Raw genomic sequence first — 21003 nt, 5'->3', positions numbered from 1 at the left:
AAAAATTATTGCAGAAAATAAATAGGTTATATAAAAAAAGTTTAATTTGGTGTGCCTTGTCGTTAGTTCGCCAATCCTGCAGCACACAAAATCAAGCAACTGGTATCTACCAATCCCCCATGGGTGCTTGATCCAGGGATTTTACTGTGCTGTTTTTGACAGCAATTGTAACTACAGAGAAGGGCTGTGAAGGTTTCATCAGAAGGTGGAAAATGTGGAAATCAAATCAGTTTGGAGAAAGGTGAAGGGTATTAAGAACAAAGGGTGGAGACCAGGGGAAATGATGGCAAGTGATGGTGGATGTTCATTGAGGGAGGTCGTGAATTTCATACATGTGAAAATGTATGAAAGAGGATGAGTGAAGGAGTTGGAGGAAGAACAAACGAGAGTCAAAAGATCTAGAGAAGTGGGAAATCTGAACAAGAGTGTCAGCAGGTGAGGCATCGTTTGGGGAGAGAAATATCGTATGATGGCTTTTTGTCAACTGATGCAAGGCTAGAAAGGCTGACTATCTGAAATTGTTGATTTCATTGAGCCCTCAGAGCAGTAGTGTGCATGTTTGGAAATCGAGATGCTGTTCTTTAAATTTGCATTAGACTGTATGGGAAAAGTGCAAGAAACTAAAAGGAGAGGAAGTCTTGATATTAGAATTAAAATGACAAACGTGAAAACTTGGGATACGTTTTGTGGACTGAAAACAGTCGCCCAACCTGCCACTGGTTCCCCCCAATGTAGAAGCAGCACAATTGATTTTAATTTTAGAGATCCAGCGTGGTAACGAGCCCTTCTGGCCCACCAACCTGTGCTGTCCAAATACGCAAACCAGAATTTACCGTCATGACCATTTCACGACATTAGTTCTGCACCAGAATTACAGAAAATATTGCTATAAAATTACATTTTAAAAATAAAAATCGGAGCAAAAATAACAAAGGAAGATGATGTTTGTGCTTCACTGTCCGTTCAGAAATCTGATGGCAGAGGGGAAGAAGTTGTCCATGTGCCACTGGGGTGTTCATGTGCAGGTTTCTGTACCTCCTTCCTAATGGTAGTAGTGTGAAGAGGGCATGGCCTGGATGGTGAGTGTCCTTGAGGATAGAGCCTGGGTTTTTTAAAAAAAACACCACCTCTTGTAGATGTTTGACAAACCCTGTATGTTGCTTCTTTGTAGGGTGGGAGGAAATGAACATCCAGATGATGCCCACACAAGGTCACAGGGAGAATGTACCAACTGAGAAACATGATACTGCAGACGCTGTGATTGTAGTAAAAACACTGAAATGCTGGAGAATCTCAATTGGTATATTCAGCATCCAGTGATCAGAGATGGAGACAGCGAGCAAATTTAAGTTCTTGGAGTCACTGTCTCTGAGAACACAACACTTGAAGAAAGCACATTGGTGCCTCTTCTTCCTCAGGAATTTGCGGAGGTTTGGCATGACATCATAAACCCTGGCAAATTTCTACAGACGTGTGGTGGAAAGTGTGCTGCTGGCTGCATCATGATCTGGTAATGGGGACACCAAAACCCCTGAGTGTAAAGCCCTCCTAAAGGTACGGGTCACAGCCCAGGACCTCAACGACCACACCCTCCCCACTATAGAGAAAATCTACAGGGAACCCTGCAGCAGTGATCATCAAGGATCCACACCACCCAGCACACGCTCTGTTCTCGCTGCTGCCATCAGGAAAGGGGTCTAGGTCCCACAAGACTCGCACCAACCGGTTCAGGAACAGCTGCTATCCCTCCACCATCAGACTCCTCAACAACCAACTCAATCAGAGACTCATTTAAGGATTCTTCGCACTTTATTGATTTTGTTTTTGTAAGACATTTTGGTTACATTAGTTAACTGTAGTTTATTTACATTGTGTACAGTATTTTGCACAACCACTAAGTGGTCATTCTGCCATGCCCGCATGAAAAGTAATCGGTGTATATGTTTTGTATGTACTTTGACCATAAATCTGAAATAACAGAAACTAGGATACTGGAGGGGTGTCGGGTGAGGTAGAGTAACCATGTCTCTTTTTATAAAAGAATCTCAAACTAAGAGTTACTTTGGTCAATTTAAAAATACATGGGAGCCGATTCAAGATATGAGGTGAAATTATTCCGTGGGTTGTAAGTTTTCAGAACTTTTTTCAAAGGATAGTCGACAATTGATTCATTATAAGAGGAAAAAGAATTATTGGGGTAGCTGGGAAAGTGAAGATAAATTTACTGTCAGGTCGGCATGACTTAATTGGAGACTGCAGGATTGAAGTGGCTGATTGCTCCTTCTCGTTTGTATGTAATGCTGAGTAAATTCTACAGATAGTTTGGGATGTTTGCCCCGCACTTGTAGCCAGGAAAAATAATTTATATATTTTAGATTTCTTTTTAAAAAAGGAAGAAAATGTGCAAATGCTAGAAATCCAGCATGCGCTAGGGTTAACATTAGAATAGAGACGGGTGCATTGTGCTAGCGAATGTCTTCCACTTGTGCATTTCCTGCACAAAATAACTAAGGCCCACTGTAAATCACGCAGCAACTCCTATACTGCAAGCAATTTCTGTGAAGTTGCAAGGAATTGCCAGGGCATTTAGTGGGACAACAGGTATTAGTTCAGTCTGAACATGGCTTCATATTGATCCCTGTGATTTATCAGAAGTTTGAGAACCACACTCCCCCCACCTCAGTGTTTGATGTGGGTGACGATTTAGCCTCTGTCAGCAGTCACAAATCCAGCCTACACTCTTTACACATAATTCTTCTATCATCTATTCTCTCAGTTGCACTCATTAAAAAAAATCTTGATAAACATTCTGTAGGATCTTATGTCTACATGGGTCTTGCAATAAAATGCATTTTTCCCTTCAATTGCTTTAAACTTGGCAAAACAACTCAGTCAGACATAAGTAAAACATGGAAGTCTACAGACATCGTGGTTGAAGTAAAAACACAATGTTGGAGAAACTCAGCTGGTCAAACAGTGTACTTTATAGAGCAAAGATAAAGATACACAACCAACATTTCAGGCTTGAGCTTCAAGGTGTGGAAAAATGTCGGCAGGCATCTGAACAAAATGGTATAGGGGAGAAGCACAGATCCAAAGGCAGGAGGTAATAGGTGAATGAGGGAGGGCACAGCAGCAAGCAAGGGGAGGAGGGATGGGTCTGTAAAGGGGATGGAGAGCGAAGGCAAAGAAGACAAGCGAAAGGAGAATGAAGAGTAGGTTTACAAAAACTGGAGAAGTTGATGTTAATACCATCCTGTTGGAGTGTGCCCAAATGGAAAATTGAGTTGTTCCTTCAATTTACAGGTTCGGTAGTACATGAGGCCATGGACAGATATGTGAGTAAGGGAGTGAGATGCAGAATTGAAACGGTTCGTCAATGAGCAATCCCTGTCACTGATGCAGTCAGAGCAGAGATGCTCAGCAAAGCAATCTCCTAGCCTGCGCCCAGTCGTTCCGACATAGGTAAAGCCACAAAAGGAGCACTGGATGCAGTAGACGACTCCTGAGGATGCACAAGTGAAGTATTGCTTCACTTGAAAGATCTTTTAGGGGCCCCGGACTGTGGTGAGGGAGGATGTGTAAGTGTGGCACCTCCTGTGGCCATGGGACGGTGGGGGTGGGGAGGGACGAGTGCACGTCGAAGGCAGAGTTTAGTAGTGGCATCACGCGGGTACTGGAAATTGCGGAGGATTATTTTCTGGATGCAGTGACTGGTGGGGTGGTAGGTAAGGAAAAGGAGAATCCTGTTTGTTGCATTTAGTGGCAAATGAGTGGGAAATGGAAGAGATGTGGCAAGGGCTGAGTTGATGTGGTGGAGGGGATTCCACATTTGTGGAAGAAGGCAGATGTTTCAGATGATCTGAACTGGAAGACTTCATCTTAGGGAACAGATGTGGTAGAGACGGAGAAATTGCGAGAAAGTAATAGAATCCTTTCCGGGGACTGGGTGTGAGAAGATAGTCGTGGGAATTAGTGGGTTTATAAAATATGTCGGTGAAAAGCTTGTCTCCTGATATAGAGGCGGAGAGATCCAGAAAAGGGGAGAGTGTTGTTGGAAATGGACCAGGTGAATTTGAGCTCAGGGTAGAAGTTGGCAGCAAAGTGATTGAAGTTGACAAGCTCATCACAGGTGCATGAATCAGCCCCGATGTAGTCATCAATATAGACAAAGTGGCACTGAGTTGAGATATTGGGCCAGATCTTGCTGGATCAGTCCCTAGATTGTGTATTCATGCTGCTTTAATCTAAAATAGTTACAACGCGGACGAAGCTGATTCTAACCATTAAAACTAGTGCTGCCCCATTACACACAATTAACCTCCCACCCCAGATGTTTTTGCAGGATTGGAGGAAACTGGAGCACCCATGGAAAACCAACACAGGTCATGGGGAGAACCTACAAACTCCTTAAGGACAGCGCTGGATTCAAACCTGGGTCACTGGTGCTGTAATAGGCTCCCACTAACCGCTACGCTAACCACATTCAGTGAGGCCTATGTAACTAAGTCTTGGACTGTCCCATACTGATGGGTGTCCCTGGAATATTGTGATGCATTTGAAAGAAGACAAAGCTCAGGGTGGGCCTTGGCCAAGTTGAACCTGTCAAAGCTGGCACAGATATTAACAAGTTTTAAAAACAATTAATAAATTAAAATTGAAATGAATTACAAATAAAAATTAGTCGAAAGCATGTGAAATAATCTAATTTTAAAATCTTTTGCCTGCCTGTGGACTGAGAATCCCTTTTGAAATCAAGTTGGCTGTGGTGATGCGTTTCCTCCATTGTATATAGTTATTGTTGGCTACTGTATATATGGAGCTGACTCCTCCCCCGTGGTCTTGGGCAATAAAGGTCGAGCCACCTCTCCCTTCCCTCCATTTCTATACCTGGATCTGAGCCAGCAAGGTGTTCCTCTGTATATTAAAGCCGATCATTCCCTCCGCCTTGTCTTGGTGGTTACTGATAGTACACTACACTGGCATTCTGGGTTCATCCCTTTTGCCTGCATTTGGTCCAAGCCCTTCAAAATGTCTTTTGAATGGTAAAATTGTACCTTTTTCGACAGCATCCTTTGGCTGCTAATTCCAGATAAGGACCACTCTCTGGGTGAAAATGTTACCCCTCTGATCCCTCTATAATATCCTTCTCTCTCCTTCAACCTATGCCCTCTAGTTTGACAGTTTCCCACCCTGGGATAAAGACTGAGCATCCATGCCCCTGTGATTTTATAAGCCTCTGCAAGATCATCCCTCAGCCTCCTTTGCTTAATTTTTCCACTTCAATAGTGACTACGCTTCAGAAGAACTTCCTTCACTGTTAGATGCTTTGTGCAGTGACAGATTAACCATTAGGCTGAGTAGGTTTAAGTCGAGGGGCCCGGGGGGGCGGATCACAACAGCTGGTACACCAACTTAGTCACTTGTCAATGTGGGCTCGTGTTAGTCCTGGGTCCACCTATCAATCAAGGCTTGCGGAAGAACCGCGCTCACCTGTCAATCAGCTCCGGGGTCTCGGTCCCATCTACCAATTCAGGCTCGGCCGGTCCCAATGCTACCTGTCAATCAATGCTCAAGTTTGTGCGCAAGCGAGTGTCTGAGGTCTGCCTCCTGCAACAGAGCTTGGCTCATATCCATTTTCGTCAATGCTCAGTGTTGCGCGCAGGAGGTTTACTTTTTTAAAAAGACTTTCCCTTCTGTGCTATTTTGTATCGAGACTTTTTTAAAGACTGATTTTATTTATCCTTTTGTATCTAACAGACTTTTCAAATTATTCGGGGCTAGCAACAGCTTCTGTAAGGTAAAGTTTAGTTTGATTTTAATGGAGTTTTTCCTCCTCTCCTCCAACCAAACACCAACTGTTATATTCCCAGCTCATGCCCAACGAATAAATTTATAATATGTGAGGGCATCACACCCAAAGGCTAATAAATGGAACAATTTTTTTAAAGGGGTGTGCATTGTTGACTTACATGCTGTTATCAACCAAAAACATGGAGGTTTTTTTAATTACGAATGAAAATGAAAAATAAATGAATAAAAGGGCTGCAATTGATTCCTTTAACTTTATGAAATTATGCATGTAGTACATTAAACAGTACAATGATATGTTATTTAATGTAACTTAATGTCACTTTATTCTATTCAACAAAGTGTGGGGGCAGGGGGACAAGGTCAGGAGGAGTCTTACTAAAGCTCAGCCATGGGCCCGGGTTGTAGTTAATCTGCCGCTGGCTTTGTAGGGACAACTTCAGATTATGACAGGCTCTTTATTTTTCAAAACCACATTTTTGTATTGTGCAACTGAGGCACTTTACCTGTTCTACTCTTGTTCCCCAGGAAGTGTAAGGACGCATTTACATTGAGTATGATCAGATAATGTGGCTGGTAACGCTGAAAAACCTCTGCCTGTACTCAGTGCAAAGTTGCAACACTTGCTGAAATCCTTCACTGTGCCTCAGATCGTCCTGCACCTTGTTCAGCATGTGAATCGTCCACCCTCCACTTCTGAGTTAATTTCCTGTTTTAATAGTGAAGATTTATTTTAAGCAGTGGGCACGCTATGTACATTTCATGCCCTTTTGGGCTGCTGTGAGAGTGGACGATGACTGTTTTCTCGCAGCCCTCCTTATTAAATGGAATGCCTTGTGCAATGTCAACTATATGACTGAATGCAAAAACCTCCCTATTCAATCTCTGTAACAACTTCAAACCATCAGAAGTCCTTTCAGGGCCCAACAGCATAAAAAATAGACCCCAGCACTTTACAGATTCAGTGGAGATATGTTTTTGAGATAAGCTCCCCTTCTGCAAAGGTCAAACCTCAAAGGCATTTTATAATTGTTGCTGCTGCCATATAGAAGAAATGGTGAATAAGTGATTATCACTGCTTCCTAAGTCAGTTGAGTAGGATTTAAATGCATTGTAAGTTTGGAAAAAGAATTCAATTGACCTTCCTCTGTGAAAACTAGCAATTACTCCAGAGCTCCTGCATTAGCTGACCTTGACATTAGTTAAGTTTTTTGTCATCTGATTGTACATGTACAACCTGTCAAAACTGCGTTCTCTGGTCCTCAGTGCAAAACATGCAGACACACAACCAGACATAACATACATACAGACAAACAATACATATGCAGGGCAGGTATTTCATCCATACAAATAAATAAATAAGTATTGTTCTGTACATTATGAGAGTCTCGGATGGTTAATGTAAGCATTTCCTTTCATCGTTCAGCCTTCTAACTGCCTGGGGGAAGAAGCTGTTTCTCAGCCAGGTGGTGCTGGCTCAGATACTCCTGGATATTTTCCCTGATGGGAGAAGTGGAAAGATGCTGTGCGCAGGGTGGAAAGGGTCCTCAATGATTTTGTGTGCCCTCTTCAGATAATGATCCCAGTAAATCACATCGATGGGGGAGGGAGACTCCAGTGATCCTCTCTGCCACTCCTATGGTCCTGTGGATTGACCTCTGATCTATTTCTCTGCAGCAACTGTACCACACTGTGATGCAGCCGGCCAGGACACTCTCGATAGAGGTCCTATAGAAGGTTGACATAGTGGTAGACTTGCCTGCTTCAGTCTTCTCAGGAAGTGCTGTTGCGCCTTCCCGACAAGTGAGATGTTGAGTGTCCATGATAGGTCACTAGTTAAGTGAACTCCAAGGAACTTGATGCTCTCCACTCTCTCTACTACAGAGTTTTGATGTGTAGTGGAGGGTGGTTGTTCCTGGTCCCCCTGAAGTCCACGATCATCTCCTTCGTCTTGTCCACATTAAGAGTCGGGTTGGTTCGCTCACACCATTTCATGAGATGCTCCACCTCTTCTCTGCAGCGCAACTCATCGTTGTTGCTGATGAGGCTGACGGCTGTCGTCATCTGCAAACTTGATGACCCTGTTGGAGTTGGATCTGGCGATGTGTTTGTGGGTCAGGAGTGTGAACAGGCATGAGCTGAGCACCCATCCCTGAGGTGTGTCAGTACTCAACGTGATAATGCTCAACTTTCTGCTACCGATCTGAACAGACCATCTTTCTGATAGGAAGTCCAGGATCCAGTTACATAGAGGGATGTTGAGTCCTGGTGAGGACAGCTGGGATGTTGAGTCCTGGTGAGGACAGCTGGGATGTTGAGTCCTGGTGAGGACAGCTGGGATGTTGAGTCCTGGTGAGGACAGCTTCTCCACCAGCCTCTGGGGAATGATCATATTAAACGCCTAGTTGATGTCAATGACCAGCAGCCTGGCTAATGATGCGTCATCCTCTAGGTGGGCCAGGATGGAGTGAAGTGATAATTTCCCCCCACTTCAGTGTCAGTCAGTCAAGTTCTCTTTAGAAACTACTGTCGCTTTCCTGCTGTTCCCCACCCCAACTCCCTTTGTACTTTCCTGCCATCCTTTCTAGGGTCCTAAGATAGGTTGTCGATTTCCTCCTCTGTGGTTTTGAATTTCACAGCTTCATACTTGAATCCAACTTTTGCAACTTCAACCCTGTTGATGTCACTACTGACATAGCGAAACAATTTGTGCTTTTACCCTTTGCTCCTTCGGTTTTCAACTTGCCTATATTTGTGAGGACTACCCCAGACTTGTACTTCCCCACGGTTTGTGGTTAGTTCAAGTGGTTCCTAGCTTTTGATACTTCTCAGTTCTCACGGCAAAATATCCACATTAACCGGCAACCCCATGAATGTTTAAACAAAGTGTCCCGGTTAGTTGTCTGAAATGTGTTGAACAATCCTCGCCCAGTATCACAAGTAACTGTGAATATTTATTAACTATCTGTCTACTTCCCTTTTGTATCTTTTATATTTACTGTAAAATTCCCGGTATATGGCACCTTTGGAGATTGGTAGATGTTGGATAAGGGAATTTTCTGGTTGCTTGAGGTTGGATGTTGCGTGATTGACAAACTAACAGCTTGGGGGAGCCAATTTAAAAATATTTGTATTTTTTTACCTATTTACTTACTGTGATTTTTTTGCCAGTTGCTTGAATTTCAGATAATGGGGATTTTATCTATTTTTAATTTAATGTATACTGTTGTTTTTTTTTACAAACTACTTGTTAAGCTGCAGCAAGTAAGAATTTAAGTGCATTTGTACATTGTATCTGACCATTAATTCATTGTTATTAAGTATTATCTTTCTGTTTACCAACTCCACCACTAAAAACCTCTGCTCAGGAACTGTGTCTGATTTCCTTATGTAGTTAGATGGAAGGATGGGAACATTTCACTTTTATTTTCAAACAACAAATGGAGGAAATCCAGTTTTTCAATTTATTCCTTCAAAAACAGAACAGGAAATATCAATGAGACTGAGGTCAATAGTTTTTGCAGCAGGGGTTCTAAGAATTAAATAAAACATGATAGTCTGCAGACTCTGTGATTGTAGTAAAAACAGAAAAGCTGGAGGAACTAATCAGGTATATAATTGACATTTTGGGCCTGAACCCTTCTTTAAGGTAGGAGTGAAAAGGAGGCAAGTGTCTGAATTAAAAGACTTGGATGAAGGGGACGGGGAGGAGCAAAAAGACAATGTGTTGATTGGATATGCACAGGACAATAGGAGCCAGAAAAGATGAGAATTAATTGGGGGAGGGGGGGGAGGGAGGGTAGGATTTGGCTCTGAATGCAGAGCTTGGGGAAATGAGACAGAGGAATAGTTTGGAGAGGGAGGTGGGTCACAGAAATTGGAGATTGATGTTACTGCCATCTGGTTGGAGGGTGCCCAGATAGAAAATGAGGTGTTTGTTCCTCCAAATTGCAAGTGCTCTCAGTCTGGCGGTGCCTGAGACCATGAACAGACATGCCAGCAAGGGAATGGGGTGGAGAATCAAAATGGATTGCCACTGGGAGATCCCCACTGTTATGGCAGACAGAGCTGAGGTGTTCAACGAGGTGATCTCCAGTCTGCGACTAGTCTCTCCGATGTAGAGGAGATCACAATGGGAGCAGTAGATGACAGAGAATGGAAAATAAGTTTGAAGTACAGAGCAGGTAAAATGGCATTAAACTGGAAAGTCTACTAAGGCTGGCCTTGTAGTGTCTGGTTGCCAATGGACAGAATGGCATAAAACAGATAAGTTTGCTGAAACTGGGATTATACTGTCTGATTAACAATCCTAACAGAAAAAGTGTGCTCGAGCATTGCCAGAAAATCACAAGCTTGAACGATTTATGAAGTTACATTATCTGGCTTGGATAACCATGAGACATAGGAGCGGAATGAGGCCTTTCGGCCCTCTGAGTCTGCCCTGCCATTCCATCATGCCTGATTTATTAACTTTTTTGTTTGTTATTTGGACCTTGTATCTGACACAGTTGGGTTTTTATTGCAGCCTTGTTCGTCGAAAACATCTCCCCTCTCTTTCTTAACGTTTGGGACAGAATGGAGGAATGGGTTTAAAATCCCTGATTTTTTTTTACACTGAATTTTTTTTAAAGTTTTTTTTAAAATTTAGACACACAGCAGACCATTTCGGCCCACGAGCCCGTGCCACCCAGTTACACCTAATTAACCCACATTACCTGGTACGTTTTTGAACGGTGGGAGGAAACCAGAGCATCCAGAGGAAACCTAAGAGAATGTACAAACTCCTTACAGACGACGCCAGAGTCGAACCAAGGTCCCAATCGCTGGCGCTGAAACAGCATTGCGCCAACCGTGCCTCCCTGCTCCTATTAGGTTCTTTTGAAGCTCAGCCAGTACCTGCAAAGTGAAATGACAGGCTAATGCTTCTGGACCGACAAAGGGATTTGGATCAAAAGTTGTAATCTTCTGCACAGTGCAGACCTACTTATCCAATGATTATTTCAAACATTCTCCATTTTATACTTTGGATTTTGAACATCTGCAGTTTATAATTATTTTCAGTACAATCATGAATCTGACTGGTTATATTCTGACCCACAAGTTGGACTTGATAAAATAGGTTTCTTCCTCACCTTCATCCGGGATGGGGCCCAGGCCCCATTATATAGGGTGGCAGGGTTGACACAGCAGGTAACGCAATGTTGTTTCAGCACCAGCGATCGATACTGGGGTTCGAATCCCACTGTAAGTAGTCTGTCTGCGTGGGTTTCCTCTGGGTGATCCGGTTTCCTCCCGCCCTTCAAAAATGTATGGGGGGGGAGTATTGTAGGTAATTTTGGTGTAATTGGGGCAGCATTGGCCGAAAAGGGCCTTTCACTGTGCTGTTTGTCTAAACTAAATTTAAAAAATAAACAGAGAAGATCATTTAAATTGTTTATGCAAATGTAAGCTGATCCGAACACTTTGAAATCTGGGGGTGATGTATTACTTTAGCTCTGGGATGACGCACTGGCAGAGCAAAATGATTCCTCGGTGAGAATACAGTCTTTCTGAAATATAAATTTTAAATGTGGCAAAGGTGAAATTTACCCAGTGAAACCACTAAGTATGTGAATTGGGCCTCTATCTGTTTCTCCCTGCATAATAGTTCGAACATTAACAAATCCATCCTGGACTTTGAAGCCTATTGTTCAAAGGCAGGATTTAAACCTGGATTGTTTAAAATGCACAGAGCAATGGAAAAGAGGCAACTACAATTAGAGCTGTTATCTGAAGAGCTACTTTACAAGGACAAACCTCACACATGTGGATGACAGTCAATGCACTTACAATTTGAATGAAGGTGATTTGATCAAATACCCCATCCCACATTAATTTAGAAGGTCTGACAAGAAAATCTGATTACGCTGGGCAATGAAGATTTTGTTTCCTGAACATTTGGGTGTATTTTATGGATGTTGGACCGCTGATCACAAAAATTACCTTAACATGTACCTTTTTTGCCTTTTTCTTTAGCTATAACCTACTTTTGTTGTTTCCTGTCATAATTTTAAGTTGACTTCACGCCGTCAAAACCAGGAAGTGCAACGTGTCATGGAAAAAAATAATTTTCTGCATTCGCACTTGGACGTCTTCCCTGCTGATCTTGGTGCAGTCGGTGACAGGAATGGTGAAAGGTTTCACCGGGACATTGTGACCATGGAAAAGCGGTATCAGGGCAAAAAGAATGGTGGTGCTGCCAGAGCTGTTGTAACGGCAACACTGCCTCTGGTGTGGACCCACAAAGGGCAGGGAATGGAGACAGCACTTGCCTGCAGGGTCCAACCACCCTGTCCGACTAAGTGGCTAGGTATATGGGTTTATTTTAAAATCCTATGACCCCACAGCCTGGGCCCAAGATGGCAGTGTCTATGATCAGCAGTGGCCTCGAGGAGTTGCTGACTCCAGGGAAGCAGAGGACTAATGCAGAGCACCAGAAATCAGGGACACCACCCCCTGTGTGAGAAAGAGAAGCAGAGGAGATGACCCATGCGATGGTGATCATGGCAGTGGGCCAGCAAGGGACTCTGAGGCTGAAGAACACACAGGCTGCAGGCTGTTGGTAACTTGAGACGAGGAACCCACAGCAGGCTGCGGGCTGCCGCTGACTGCGGTCAAGAGGCTCGCAGCAAGTTGCAGACAACTGGAGAGTGGCTGAAGGGGTACCAGGTATCAGAACCAAGATGTGAGACTGTGCCAAGGGCGCTGAAAGTTTTCTGATTGTGTCAGTGGTTCAGATGTGAAGCTAGGGTTGCCGATGGTTTGAATCAAAGGCTGTGTGGCTGTGGAGGCTGCAGGAGAGCTGGAGATGAATCCGCAGGCAGTCAGTGACTCTGAGGGGACTCGCTTCTGTTCCTCTTTCTGACTCTAAGGGGTGCCGAGCAATTTCTGCTGATGGTAAATCTTTTTCTGCCTTAAGGTAGACTTTAAATAAATTTAGTGCAACATTACTTTTTCTGTTTTGTTACTTGATAATAAAAAAAATCGTGGAATCCATCAATGTTGACTGACTATTGTTGGACACTGATAAGAGAGGCATCAGATGCTGAATACAAATGGCAAAACATTTTTAGGTCAGTTGTACTAACACAGCATCATTATGCGATTAAATATGCTAAATTCAGTAAAAAGAAATGAATGTTTCTCCAACTTCCTCTGTGGTAGAGAAAATTTGAAATTATTTTTGTGTTCAGCTTGAAGTTGTCCATCAGAATCCCCAATTTTCATTCAGGAAGCAAAGCTTTTGGTGAAGTTGTTGTCCAGTGAATTAAGTAATATATTTCCTGAACAATGCATAAGTTTTGTGCTTTTTAATTACTTTCTGAATGTCTAATGTTTAACTGAGTTTTAGTCTGAATTAATATATAGAGGGATGGAAGCTGAACAATATGAAATAAACACTGCAAACCAGGGGAAGTGGAGGAGGTAGCCATAATAACAATAGCAGTGACATTTGGACAGGTTAGAAAAGGTTTAAGTGTACATAGACCAAAGGCAAATGGAGCTAGCTTGGGTGGAAAGCTCAGTAGGCGAGTACAAGATGGTGAAAGGGCCCGTTTCTAGGCTGTAAAACTCCACGACTCTATCGATTGATCCACGATGTTATGTTATCAGGAGTATGCACCTCCAGTTTTCATAACCTGATCTGTTGGGAAACTGAAAAGCCATGGTAGGTGCTGCATGGGATCTTTGACATCCATCTCATATGCAATTAAGAGATGTTTTTATCCAATAAGCCTTATCACTAAAGTCACTAATCTGCAAAATGTACCACACAGCACAAGTGATGGCAAGAGTGCACAGTCAGTTCTGCATTAGGCGTTATCCAGGATTATCTTGGGGGCGGCCCAGATAGTGTATTTTGATCCTGACCTCCACTGTTGTCTCTGGGGAGTTTGCTCATTCTCCATTACCACATCGGTTTCCTTCGGGTGTTCCAGTTTCCTCCCACATCCCACAGTCGTGAGGGTTGGTAGATTCCTCAGCAACGTAGGTTGCCCTGAGCACGTAGGCGAGTGCTAGAATCTGAGGGGAGTTGCAGGGAAAAGGTGAATAGGATTGTTGGCTTGGACTCAAAGAGCTACAATGGTCTCCTTCTGTGCTGTTAGAAAATAGGGAACTGTGCCTCAGCTCTTCGAGTAAGATTTGAAAAGGCTTCTAACTGACTGGAAGGTAAGAATATTGTGATCTCAGCTGTGACACCTGAGGTGCTGCCTTTGTAGTCTTTTCTCAGTAACCAGTTTGTGCAAAATCCTCAGACATGTTTTCATTCAGATTATGAAAGGATAAGAAAAATAAACGCAGATAAAATAAAGGACATCTGCCTGCGGGTCTCCTTCTGCAGGTGGGGAGTGAACAGTGGCTTCCTTTTTCAGGCACGATCAGTGAGGCATGCAGGACTGGTGGAACCTGAGAGAGCAGGCTCGGTACACTGAAGTTTACACAACAGTTTGAGCAGCCAAGCTAACTTTTATTGCTCCAATTCATCATGTGCTGATCTGCAGGTTTGCAATGGCTTGTGGATCTAAAACACCAGCATTTTAAATACCTAGGCTTGAGTTCAAAGAATCACTACAAAAAAAAATCTATTTACGTTACAAAAGCTGTGTGGTTCATTTTGCTGATTAGTGACTTTGGTGCTTGGTTAAAAACTTCTTTTAATTTTAGGAAGATATTAAACTGTTGAAATCTGCAAGCACTCATGTCCTTCAATCATGACCGTCTAACATCTCCACCCAAATTAAGTATATAGTATAACGATCTGCATCATGTGATAGTACAGATTCTATCGCCAATGTACAGATGGTAGTGTAGGATGTCTGTGATTGGCTGAGAGTGTAGCCACACCTACTGGCAGGTCTTAAAGGATGGCCCCTAGCCAGACCAGGTCATTCTGGACTGGTCGACCTACTTGTGATATGCTCCAGTCTTTTAGTTAATAAAAGCCTTGGTTTGGATCAACAAGTCTTTGGTTCTTTCGGCGCGCTCTACACATCATTTTCAGGATCATGTACAGTATTTATTTATCCATCTGTACTTGTCCTTGGAAAGTTGTACTCAAATATCTTAAACATTTACAGCCTGTGGCCTGTTCCTAAGTTGTCAGTACTGGATATATCCCGTTGTGGGTGGTATGAAGCTTGGATGAAAATTAACATTGACATTCACCTGTTGCCCATGACCTTCCAGTTTGTGGAGATATGGAAGAAGAGGGATTATTCACATGATACCGTGAGAAGGTTTTGCACATGTGCACTTTGGACAGAAGACAGAGAGCGATTGTGGCTGAGTGAAATGGCTTGTTACCCTCCTGCCCCCTCCACCCCCCCCCCCCACCATGGTCCAAAAGCATTTATTGGACTGGGTACCAGTTGCATTTGCAGTCCTTCAATACCTCAGCCAGATGCTTAGTCTGTGTTGGCAGCTCAGGTTTAAAGGGCATAACAGCTGAGCTCAGTCCTGACCCCATCCCGCACACAAAGACTGCTTTCTCGACAGAGCGATCTCATGGCAACTGGAAGTGGAAATCTGCTCAGATTGTTTCTTTTCTGAGGTTAAATAAGATCAACTAATGGATTTAGAGGCTAACCACTGATTTAGCGTAACAGGGCAGACCCAATTTTCCATTCCAAACTCTTTTACATCCAGAATTAATTGTGGTATGGGCGTGGATTTAAGTTATTTTACAAGCTTTCACAGGTTTGTGATACATTGATGAACACAGGTGTGAGTTTTTTACTTGCAGGTATTTGTTAATTTTTTTTCATATTTTAATTTTAACGATACTATACGGCAGAAGGCTCTTCTGGCCTGTGAAATCCATGCCGCCCAATTGCACCCAATTCATCTCCAACCTTGTATGCTTTAGAAGGTGGGAGGAAACCAGAGCACTTGGAGAAAACCCACGCAATCACGGAGAGAACATACAAACTTCTAACAGACAGTGCTGGATTCGAACCTGGCTCACTGGTACTGTAATAGTGTTGTGCTAACCGCAGTGCTCACCGTGCTGCCCCAATTATTAGTGAAAAGCATACCCTGCAGGGTGAACATTTATGGTATCTACAGTAAAAGTCCTGTTATCCGAATTCAGGCAAATGGGAAAAAAATCACGAAAAATAAAAAGGTAAAAAATACAGTTTAAAATTGGCGCTGGTGATTTTAAAAAATCACTGTTAGTTCACCAACAAAGCAATCTCAAGCAACCATAAAATTCACTTCTCTGGCATCCACCAAATCCCATAGGTGCCAGATAGCAGGGGATTTACTATATTTCAGCAGATGGTTTATTGTCATTTGTACAATGTACAAGCGCACTGCAATTCTTACTTGCTTCAGATGAACAGGTCCTTGTCAAAGGAAAACTGTTATAGTAAACAAATTAAATTATGAGACAATAAATACATATGAAAGATAATAAATATTAATGGTAATCTGCATGCAAAAATATGTTCTTGCAATTATGCAGACAATCCTTTTGAGATGTCTGAGCAGTTATGAGAAGTGAACCAAAGGGAGGTTCAAGAGTCTGATGGCTGCTGGAAAGAAACATTTCTTGAGCCTTCATGTACTAGTCTTCAGGCCCAAAGGTAACAGTGAGAAGAGTTTATGACCAGGGTAATGGGGATCCTTTATGACGTCTCCCTTCTTGAGGCAGCATCTCACATAGAAGTCTGCAATGGATAGGAGTTTGGAGATTGTGATGGACCCAGCTATGTTTACTACCAAAAACTAGCAACAATAGATATGCACCACAACACAGGGTTACTTAAACAAAAGTTGTTTTTAATTATATTTGAACAAGAAAATAGAATTAAACTTTAACTTATTACTTAACCTATCTAACTACTTAATCCCCCCCACTCTAATACTAATGTGTGTAATGTATATTTAAAATTAGAGAAGTTCTTTGGATCACAGTCCAATCTCACTGGTTGCAGGCAATTCTTGTACTGTGCACAGAAGTTAGCATTAACAAAATTCACCAGTCTTTGGTGCTTAACAGGCAAATGGTTACCACTCAGGGGGGTTCTTGCTGGTTTTCAGAGAGAGATTCCTTTTCCAGGACATCTGCAACTGATTTCTTCTCAATCAGTCTTGCTGACGAAACTTGCCCCTTGAGGGTTCTCCAGATGATCTTATTTCTTTCAGGTCACCTTTCACACCACCAGTCTTCTCCATTGACCAGGTGGCCTTCCAAAGTTTGCCAGCTTGACCGTCAGGAACTGACTTCTGTGTCTCTCCTCTCTGTTTCACACCCTCCCTCTCTGAGAGCATGCTGAGGGACGCAGCAAACACGGGGGCACTCTAGGGAAGGACTACAGTCTAGAGCCCTCCAATTACTGGGCATTGAGGGGCTGAAACCAAAGGGAAGACCCCCAAACAACAGAGGGGGAAGAATCGACAAGGTTCCATAGAGGGGATAATGGTGAAAATAGAATTGAATGTAAAAATGGACAGTGATGGGAATGCATGGATATGAAACCAAGGATGGGAACAGACTCTGAATGGTTTTCTTTAGTAAATAATTTATTGAGAATAAAGTCTATTTTTGGTTTTGAAAAAAGTATTCACGGAGAACTAGCTTAACAACAGCAGCATACAAAAGCAAAGTTCCTAATGACACTGTGAAGCAAAGTGAACATCACCTATACCTGTGGATTTAAGTATTGCGGTTCTTTTTCCCTGGTTCACGTTTCTCCCAGTTGTCTCAACACTATTATGTTCTATTTGTTTTCTCCCCCTGTTCAAAACGTACTGGGGGTGGAGGTAAATTGGGCATGGACCTGTGTGCCGAAATGGCCTGTTACTGTGCTGTATGTCTACATTTTTAAAAAATTTAAATTTAAAAAAATCCCAGCATCCATTTTGCAGATGAAAGTGCCATATAAGATCTACGATGTTTGTGCTGACACTTGATTGAGTATTTTCACTTTAAACAACATTTAATTGCAGTTGATTGACATCAAGATGTGTCTAATTTATGGTAAAGACCATAAATGAATCTTGCTGCCTCTTAATGGTGAGAGCGACACGGTTACAGCGCCCGTGATCAGGCCTGGTGTTCAAATCCCGCACTTTCTGTAAGAGTTTGTATGTTCTCTAGGGGCTCTGGTTTCCTCCCACCATTTAAAACGTACAGGGATTGTATGTTCAATTGGGTGTAGGCCGAAATGGCCTGTTAATGTGCTGTATTTCAAAAAGAAACTAGCAGGAAGGTTTAGCCAATCTCAGTTAAAATGGCTTTAGAAGAAACTGAAATTAGTCTTTGCTTACAACAGGCAGACGAGATTTCTTATCATCTGCCCTGGCCCCCTCTGCCCCCAGACACAACCAACATAGAATCCCCCTGATCCTCACCTACCACCCCACCAGTTTCTGCATCCAACATGTCATCTGCCTGAATTTCTGGCACTTACAACAGGGATCCCAGCACCAGACACATTTTTCCTTCTCCTCTCGGCCTTCCTCAGGGACAACTCCCTCTGTGATTCCCTCATGCACTCATTCCTCCCCACCCAATGCACCCCCGGCACCTTGCCCTGTCCCCGCAGGAGATGCAATGCTTGCGCCCACACCTCCTTCCTCACCATGGTCCAGGGCCCCAAACAGGCCTTTCAGGTGAAGTAACGCTTCACTTGTACATCCAGAGGACTTATCTACTGCATCTAGTGCATCCTTTGTGGCATTCTCTACATCGGAGAGAGCAGTCGCAGACTGGGAGATCGCTTAGCTCAGCACCTTTGCTCTGTTCACAACCACAGCGACCTCCCATTTCAATTCTGAGTCACACTCCCACCCTCACATGTCTGTCCATGGCCTTGTGTACTGACCCACCTTGACCACCTGCAGATTGGAGGAACAACACCTTATTTTCCGTCTGGGCATCCTCCAGCCAGATGGTACGAACACAGACTTTACTGCTTTCCATTAAACCTGCTTACCTTTTCTTTCCCCTCCCCATTTCCTGTCCTTCCAGTTCTTTCACCCACACAGCCTACCATTTCCCCCCCCACCCCTGCCCATCATTGCTGCTCTCCCCTCCCTCCTTTCTCCACCTATCATCAACTGCCTTGCCACCCTGCTCCTACCCTTTTGTTCGGATGCTTGCCGGGTTTTCTCATACCTTGATGAGGGACTCAAGCCCAAAACATCAGTTATGTGCCTTTGCCTTTGCTACATAAAGGACACTGTTTGACCTGCTTTCTCCAGCATTTTATGTTTTTACTATTTCTGCTCCAATGTCTTAAGGTTTTAAAAGATTTTTTTCAAACAGTAGGATCCTGGAGTACTATTATGTAGCGTACAGCATTAAGCTATTTGATCGTCAGAGGTAAGTGTGTTTTGCTAAGGGCATAAAGATCATTAAATCGGTATGGCAGTAACATGGAAGTCAGATAATTTTATAAGGTTGGGTAGATGGCATACAGAAATTCAAAATTGTACACCATTGGAAAAGATTACATCATTTTAGGAATCAACCAGAAAATTTTTATATGATTTGAAAACCATATATGGATTTCATCAGTAAGAGTCAATCTACATCGACATAACACCCGCTCCTCCCAATTAAATATGTACAGGATAGAATGATAGTGAATGATAATAAATTCAGGTATTTTCTCTTTTTTCTATCTTTTCTTTTTCTTTGGGGGGGAGGAAGGGGATAAATTTATCTTCTTTTTATTACATTGTATTGTTATATGATGAAGAATTTATATGCACGTATTGATGCAAATGAAAAATAAAATTTTCAAAAAAAACAAGATCACTAAATTGTACTGGGCATTTAGTCTTTAGGGAACACTTGGAGATATTTGTGTCGATCTGCCTTTAATGTGTGCACCTTTCACTTGTTCTTTAGTGTGGATTGACAATGTTACATTCAGAAGCAGACTTTACAATAAACTTGAGCTCCAATGTGATTAAAAAGTAAAGGGAATCTGCCTTAACCGGTCTGAATTCATGGAAGACAACGTTTGAATCTATCTGCATGGACAATTGCTTTGAGTTATCTGCTTAACCCTTCTTAATTTTGTCTCTTCTCCACTGTCTGTGAACTCCTTTGGACCTCCACACTACTTGACACTGATCTGGTCATGACCCTGACAACCCTATTGGAGCCATTGCAATTCTCCCTCTCTGAAATCCCAAGCAGAGCAAGTTCTGACTCTCCTGCCTCTTGGTGGCTTTCCACTGCAACCTCATGTACAGCCTATGACTCAACACCTACCCCAAAGGCAAGTCCCTCATGCACAGGCGATGACATGAACTTTGGATTATGAGACACTTTGGATTTCACCTGCAGTAGAACCCCACAGTGGATGGCTCACACTCAAAAGGCGCTGTGGATTAAAGGGTTTTTCTTCATGCTAAACTTTTCTAAGCCAGGAATATTAGAGCCAGCACCCCCAGGTTAAGGAACTGCTTCTTCCCACAGGCAGTGAGAAGGCTGAATGACCAAAGGAACTGCTCACACTATCCATCCGAGATACTTATATTCACAAACAATATTAATGTATTTGTTTGTATAGATGAAATACTTGTCCTATATATGTATTGATGGTCTGAATGTATGTTATGTCCGGTTGTATGTCTGCTTTTTTTTGTACCAAGGACTGGAGAGCACTGTTTTGTCAGGTTGTACTTGAATAATCAGATGGCAATAATTTTGACATCTCTATAATCAGGATCTTGAGGCTTTGGTTTATTGTCAGACTTTTTCTCAATGCTTGTGTTTAAGAAGGAACTTGGACAAACATTTTTTTATGATTTGACATCAAATACGTTGATGTGTTGTGATGGAGAGTGGGTGTGTGACTGTATCAGTTACATCTGCTACCTTGGGTACTGCTGCATAGGGCAGAGGTGGGATAAGACATGAGCAGATTTAAGCCATTCAGCCCATCGAGTCTGCTCCAGCAATCAAATCCTGTCTGATGTATTTTACCTTTCAACCCAGTTTTGCTGCCTTCTTCCCCTAACCTTGGACTCACTTACCAATCAAGAACCTATCAATCTCTGCTTTACATATACCCAATGACTTGGCCACCTCAGCCATCCGTGGCAACAAATTCCACAGATTCAGCACACTCTGGCTGAAGAAATTTCTCCTCATCTCTGTTCTAAAGGCTTGTCCTTTTAGTCTGAGTC

This window comes from Narcine bancroftii, chromosome 5 (assembly GCF_036971445.1).
Source record: "Narcine bancroftii isolate sNarBan1 chromosome 5, sNarBan1.hap1, whole genome shotgun sequence".
Classification (NCBI taxonomy): domain Eukaryota; kingdom Metazoa; phylum Chordata; class Chondrichthyes; order Torpediniformes; family Narcinidae; genus Narcine; species Narcine bancroftii.
This window is presented reverse-complemented; position numbering follows the sequence as displayed.